The sequence below is a fragment of the Triticum aestivum genome, chromosome 5B, assembly GCF_018294505.1.
Source record: "Triticum aestivum cultivar Chinese Spring chromosome 5B, IWGSC CS RefSeq v2.1, whole genome shotgun sequence".
Taxonomy (NCBI): Eukaryota; Viridiplantae; Streptophyta; class Magnoliopsida; order Poales; family Poaceae; genus Triticum; species Triticum aestivum.
The window spans coordinates 259,066,164-259,072,645 of record NC_057807.1 but is presented as its reverse complement, the minus strand read 5'-3'; positions in this window follow the sequence as shown (position 1 = coordinate 259,072,645).

Below are 6,482 nucleotides of genomic sequence, written 5' to 3'. Positions count from 1 at the left end.
CCGCCACGGCCGCCGCGCCCGCCCCCAAGAAGAGTCGGCCGAAGGCGGCCGGCCGTGGGCCTCGAGGGGCTTCCGCCAAGGTCGCCGGCTCGTCCCCGGCCGTGAAGAAGCCGCGGAAGAAGCCCGCCGCCGCGGCCGCGCCCCCGCCCGCCACCGTCACCGAACCTCCTCCCGCCGCGCACAAGGTGTTCGAGGAAATGGCAACCCCATCCTCGTTCATGGATCTCCTCCAAAACGCGGAGGTGGACCTCGGAGCTCCGCCTCTAGACCCCTTTAGGGTTGGCGACGACTTGCAATGGTGGAAGGACTACAAGGAGGACATCACGGAGAGGAAGAGGATGTTTCGTGTTGCGTCCTCTACTTTTCGAGGTGACTGATGGAGTCATGTACCTAGGGTAGGGTCACAGACCTGATCTAAGTACCCTGCCCAAGGACACCCTTAGAAGAAATCACCTTCTAGTCGACCTACGAGGGACTCACTCGACTGACTTGAAGGACTCGACCACGAGGACCCACTCGACCACCAGAAGGACAAGAGGCACTCTGCACTGCAACGGTCTGTAATTAAGTAGACTTTATGATAGTAAAGACACTTTATGTGGGGCGTTACCAGTAACGCCCCGGACTTAATGTACCTTAAACCCTTCATTACGTGGGCTGGCTGGGGTCCTGGCGCACTCTATATAAGCCACCCCCCTCCATAGGCAGAAGGGTTCGGCACCCTGTAATCCATGTACACATAATCCACTCAACCGCCTCCGGGCTCCGAGACGTAGGGCTTTTACTTCCTCCGAGAAGGGCCTGAACTCATACATCTCTTGTGTTTACAATCTCTCCATAGCTAGAACCTTGCCTCTCCATACCTACCCCCCACTCTACTGTCAGACTTAGATCCACGACAGTTGGCGCCCACCGTGGGGCCGGTGTTTTAGCGATTTTGTGGAGAAGTTGCGATTCTTCCGAGTACTTTCATCATGGTAGCTGCTGGAGTTTTGGTCGAGGGTCGAGAGATTCGTCTCGGTGCCCTCACCTTCGTCGCCGACGACTCCGCCTGGCTCCAGGAGGCTTCACTCGACGTCGATGCGCTCCCCGTCCGTGGTGCGACGCATTTTCGCGCATGTGTCCGCGGCGTTCTGCTGCGGCAACCGTCGACCCCATATCGGTCGACTCCCCTATCGACCACCCTCCCGGTCTCCCGCCAGCGCAAGCGCTCGGGTCGGTCGAGGCTTCAGCGGTGGGTGAGACACGCGGTGGCTCGCCAGACGGCCACCACCCAAGTTGCGGCAATCGAGCCCGACGAATCTCTCTACGGCCTGTTCGATCTGTCGACTGGCTCCGTAGAGACTGCATCCGATTGCGATAGCAGTGATCCAGCGGCGGAAATCCTGATGGTCGACGGGCCTCGCAGCCCCCCTGGCTTCGCCCGTGATGGTGGGGCAGGCGACGGAGGCGACCCCGCACGAGACCACGAAGAATACCAGCCCGAGCCCTTCGACTCTCTGCAAAGAGAGGAACTTCGCCGCAGGAACATGGATGCCCTGCATACTCCCATCGTAGGAGAAACCCCCGAGGCTCGCGCCTTGGAGGAGGCACGTTTGGCCAATTTGGCCGAACGCGCTCGCCTGGAGAATCTTCAGCGAGCACTCAACGAGCGCGCGCGGCAACGAGTTCCCGACGCCAGCCGACGTCAACTTTTCCCGCCGATCCAGAATTTAGCAGCTGCGACCCGTATTGCAGAGTCCATCCAGCCCTCTCAGTCGGAAGCTGGCAGAGGCTTGATGCAGATCAGGGATCTGCTCCGGGCAGCAGGAGATCAGAATTCAGCCGTGTCGCAGTCGCGCAACAGAATTCACAGTCGATCCGTCGCTGCGAATACGGTTCAGTCGGCTCACAGCCCCAGATCACCTCCGCGGCGTGAAGGGCGCGAGAATCGGCGAGACCAATATGGAGACCGACACGACCGAGATGATAGGCGTCGAGTGCCCAATTTCCCTCCGAGGGGTGGGTCTTACGCTCCTCGGCAGCAAGATGACAGATGTCAGCTCAGTGCGGGGCGAAGAGTTCCAGTCGACCCCAGAGAACCAGGCTTCGACGCGCGATCCATTATCGTGCAAGGCTTGGTCGACCGGAACAGAGCCCATCGAGGTGGACTCGACAGAGATGCACCTACGAGCAGTCGAGTGCACGTTTCTGGTCTGGAATGTTTCAGCAGAGCTATCAGAGCCGCAGTGATTCCTCCCAATTTCAGGTTGGCAACAGGAGTCAGCAAGTTCACCGGTGAGTCTAAGCCTGAAACTTGGCTTGAGGACTACCGAGTGGCAGTTCAGATTGGTGGTGGGAATGACGAGGTGGCCATGAAGCATTTGCCCCTCATGCTGGAAGGTTCTGCCAGAGCGTGGTTGAATCAGTTACCTCCTAGTAGCATTTACACTTGGGAAGATCTGTCCCGAGTGTTCGTCAGAACATTTGAAGGAACTTGTAAGCGACCGGCTGGATTGACGGAGCTGCAAGTCTGCATGCAGAAGACCAATGAGACTCTCATGGAGTATATTCAGAGATGGATCACTTTGCACCATACTGTGGAGAATGTGTCTGATCATCAGGCAGTCTGCGCCTTCAAGGATGGTGTCAAGAACAGAGAATTGAGTTTGAAATTTGGTCGAACCGGTGACATGACCTTGAGTCGGATGATGGAAATTGCTACCAAGTACGCCAACGGTGAAGAAGAAGACCGACTCCGAAGCGGAGAGCACAAGCCGAGCCAGTCGGAGAAGGGAAACACCAGTCGGAAACAGAAGCGGAAGGCTGAACCGGCAGCTCCTGGAGAGGCTCTGGCCGTGGCTCATGGAAAGTTTAAGGGGAAACCAAAAGGATCCTGGAACCCTAAGAAGGTAAAGGATAAAGAAGGGAACGACGTGATGGATATGTCATGTCACATCCACACGAAGAAAGACGAAGAGGGGAATATCATTTACCCAAAGCATACCACTCGCCAATGTCGACTCCTGATCCAGCGGTTTCAAGGAAAACAATCTAAAGACAAGGAAAAGGAGTCAGACAAGGCCGAAGACAAGGAGGACAGTGAGGAAGGATATCCGCATGTCAACTCCACTCTGATGATCTTTGCAGATGTGGAAAGCAAGAGTCGATTGAGAGTCATTAACCGCGAGGTGAACATGGTTACCCCGGCAAAAGCAAATTATCTGAAATGGTCCCAAACACCCATCACATTCGACCAATCTGATCACCCGACTCATATTGCCACCCCTGGGAGGCAAGCTTTGGTGGTCGATCCAGTTGTCGAAGGCACTCGACTGACAAAAGTGCTGATGGACGGTGGTAGCAGGCTGAATTTGCTGTATGCAGACACACTGAAAGGAATGGGCATTCCGATGTCCCGACTGAGCGCCAGTAGCATGAGCTTTCATGGAGTTATACCAGGGAAGAAAGCCGAGTCACTCGGCCAAATAGCTCTGGACGTGGTGTTTGGTGATTCGAAACATTTTCGCAAAGAGAAGTTGACGTTTGAGGTCGTGGATTTTCAGAGTGCATATCACGCCATTTTGGGGAGACCAGCTTATGCACGGTTCATGGCTCGACCATGTTACGTGTACCTCAAATTGAAGATGCCCGGCCCCAAAGGAGTGATCACCGTCACCGGTGATCGAAAAAAGGCAGAAGAGTGCTTTCAGAAGGGCTCAAAGATTGCTGATTCCCAGGTGACAGCGGTCGAGTTTGAAGAATACAAGCAAAACGCAGATCCGAGTGATTTGCTGCGATCCAAGAAACCCGCCACAGAATCTGCATTTCAGTCGTCCGGTGAGACGAAGCCTGTTCACATTCACCCGACTGACCCCGATGCAGCCCCGACCCACATCTCCACAACACTCGACCCGAAATAGGAAGAAGCGCTCATCCAGTTCCTCTGTGAGAACTGGGACATTTTTGCATGGAAGCCCGCTGACATGCCAGGTGTTCCCAGGGGACTGGCTGAGCATCGCCTAAGAGTCGACTCATCAGCAAAACCAGTCAAAGAGCATCTTCGGCGGTCCGCCGTCCAGAAGAGAAAAGCCATTGGTGAGGAAGTGGCTCGACTGTTGGCGGCAGGATTTATCCGAGAGATATACCACTCCGAGTGGCTCGCTAATGTCGTCATGGTTCCTAAGAAGGACAAATCGCTCCGAATGTGCATTGATTTCAAGCACATCAACCGGGCCTGCCCGAAAGATCATTTTCCTCTCCCTCGCATAGATCAAATTGTTGACTCGACCGCGGGATGTGAGAGATTGTCTTTTCTAGACGCCTACTCCGGGTACCACCAGATCCGTCTGTACGGACCCGACGAGGTAAAAACAGCTTTCATCACTCCATTCGGGTGCTTCTGCTATATCACCATGCCATTCGGCCTCAAGAATGCCGGAGCCACATTTATGCGAATGATTCAGAAGTGTCTACTCACTCAAATCAGTCGGAATGTGGAAGCGTATATGGATGATATCATCGTCAAGTCACGAAAAGGTTCCGACCTGCTCGCCGACCTCGCCGAAACATTTGCCAACCTCAAAAGGTATGATATCAAGCTCAATCCATCAAAGTGCACATTCGGAGTTCCTGGTGGCAAGTTACTCGGTTTTCTCGTTTCCGAGCGAGGGATCGACGCTAATCCAGAAAAGATCGGCACTATTCGCCGAATGAAACGCCCTGTGCGAGTGCACGATGTCCAGAAGCTTACTGGATGCTTGGCCGCATTAAGTCCATTCATCTCACGACTCGGTGAAACGGCATTGCCTCTTTACCGACTGATGAAGAAGGCAGACAAGTTCGAGTGGACTCCAGAAGCTGATGCAGCGTTTGCTGAGCTAAAAGCTCTGCTCTCCACCCAGCCGGTGCTTGCTGCTCCAATCAGCAAAGAGCCTCTGTTGCTTTATATCGCAGTCACAGGACAAGTCGTCAGTACTGTGCTTACGGTCGAGCGGGAAGAAGAAGGAAAAGCTTTCAAAGTTCAGCGCCCAGTGTATTATTTGTCCGAAGTCTTGACTCCATCCAAGCAGAGATATCCTCATTATCAGAAGCTTGTGTATGGAATATACATGACCACAAAGAAGGTTGCTCATTATTTCTCTGATCATTCCATCACAGTCGTCAGCGACGCTCCACTATCAGAGATTTTGCACAACAGAGATGCAACTGGTCGAGTGGCGAAATGGGCGATTGAACTTCTTCCCCTTGATATCAAGTTTGAGGCAAAGAAAGCCATTAAGTCCCAGGCAATAGCAGATTTCCTCGCCGAGTGGATTGAACAGCAGCAGCCGACTGAAGTTCACTCGGAGCATTGGACCATGTTTTTTGATGGCTCTAAGATGTTGAATGGTTCCGGTGCTGGGGTTGTCCTGGTTTCCCCCAGAGGAGATAAGCTCAGATATGTGCTCCAGATTCACTTTGACTCCTCTAACAATGAGGCAGAGTATGAGGCCCTCTTATACGGATTGCGCATGGCCATTTCACTCGGCGTCCGTCGCCTGATGGTCTATGGCGATTCAGATTTAGTGGTCAACCAAGTGATGAAGGAGTGGGACGTGAGAAGCCCAGCCATGACTGGATACTGCAGTGCAGTGAGGAAGCTGGAAAAGAAGTTCGAGGGGTTGGAGCTCCATCATATACCCCGACTGAAAAATCAAGCAGCTGATGATCTAGCAAAGATAGGTTCCAAGAGAGAGGCCATACCGAGTGGTGTGTTCTTGGAGCATATACACACTCCATCAGTCAAAGAAGACCCTTTCACCGAAGAAGCTCCACAGCCCAAGAGTGCCACAGATCCGACTGAGGTTGAAGTCCCAGCAGTGGTCGACTTGGTCATGGAAGTCTTGGTAATCATCCCCGACTGGACAGTTCCGTATATCGCGTATATCCTGAGAAAAGAGCTTCTGGAGGATGAGGAAGAGGCTCGACAGATCGTCCGTCGATCTAAAGCCTTTACCGTAATCAAAGGACAGTTATATAGAGAAAGCGCGACTGGAGTTGGTCAGAAGTGCATAACACCAGAAGAAGGTCGAATCATCCTTAATGATATCCACTCAGGAACCTGTAGTCATCATGCGTCCTCTCGGACCATCGTGGCCAAAGCATACCGAGCCGGATTTTACTGGCCAAAAGCGAATGAGATGGCAAAGGAAATAGTGGATAAGTGCGAGGGATGTCAGTTCTACTCGAATATGTCGCACAAGCCTGCATCAGCTCTGAAGACCGTTCCACTCGTCTGGCCTTTCGCAGTATGGGGGTTGGACATGGTCGGTCCTTTGAGAATAGGGCGAAGTGGCTTCACGCATGTACTGGTGGCAGTCGACAAGTTCACCAAGTGGATTGAGGCTAAACCAATCAAGAACCTTGACGCCGGTGCTGCTGTTAGCTTCATCAGGGAACTGATATTCAGATATGGAGTCCCGCACAGCATCATTACGGATAATGGGTCGAACTTCGACTCG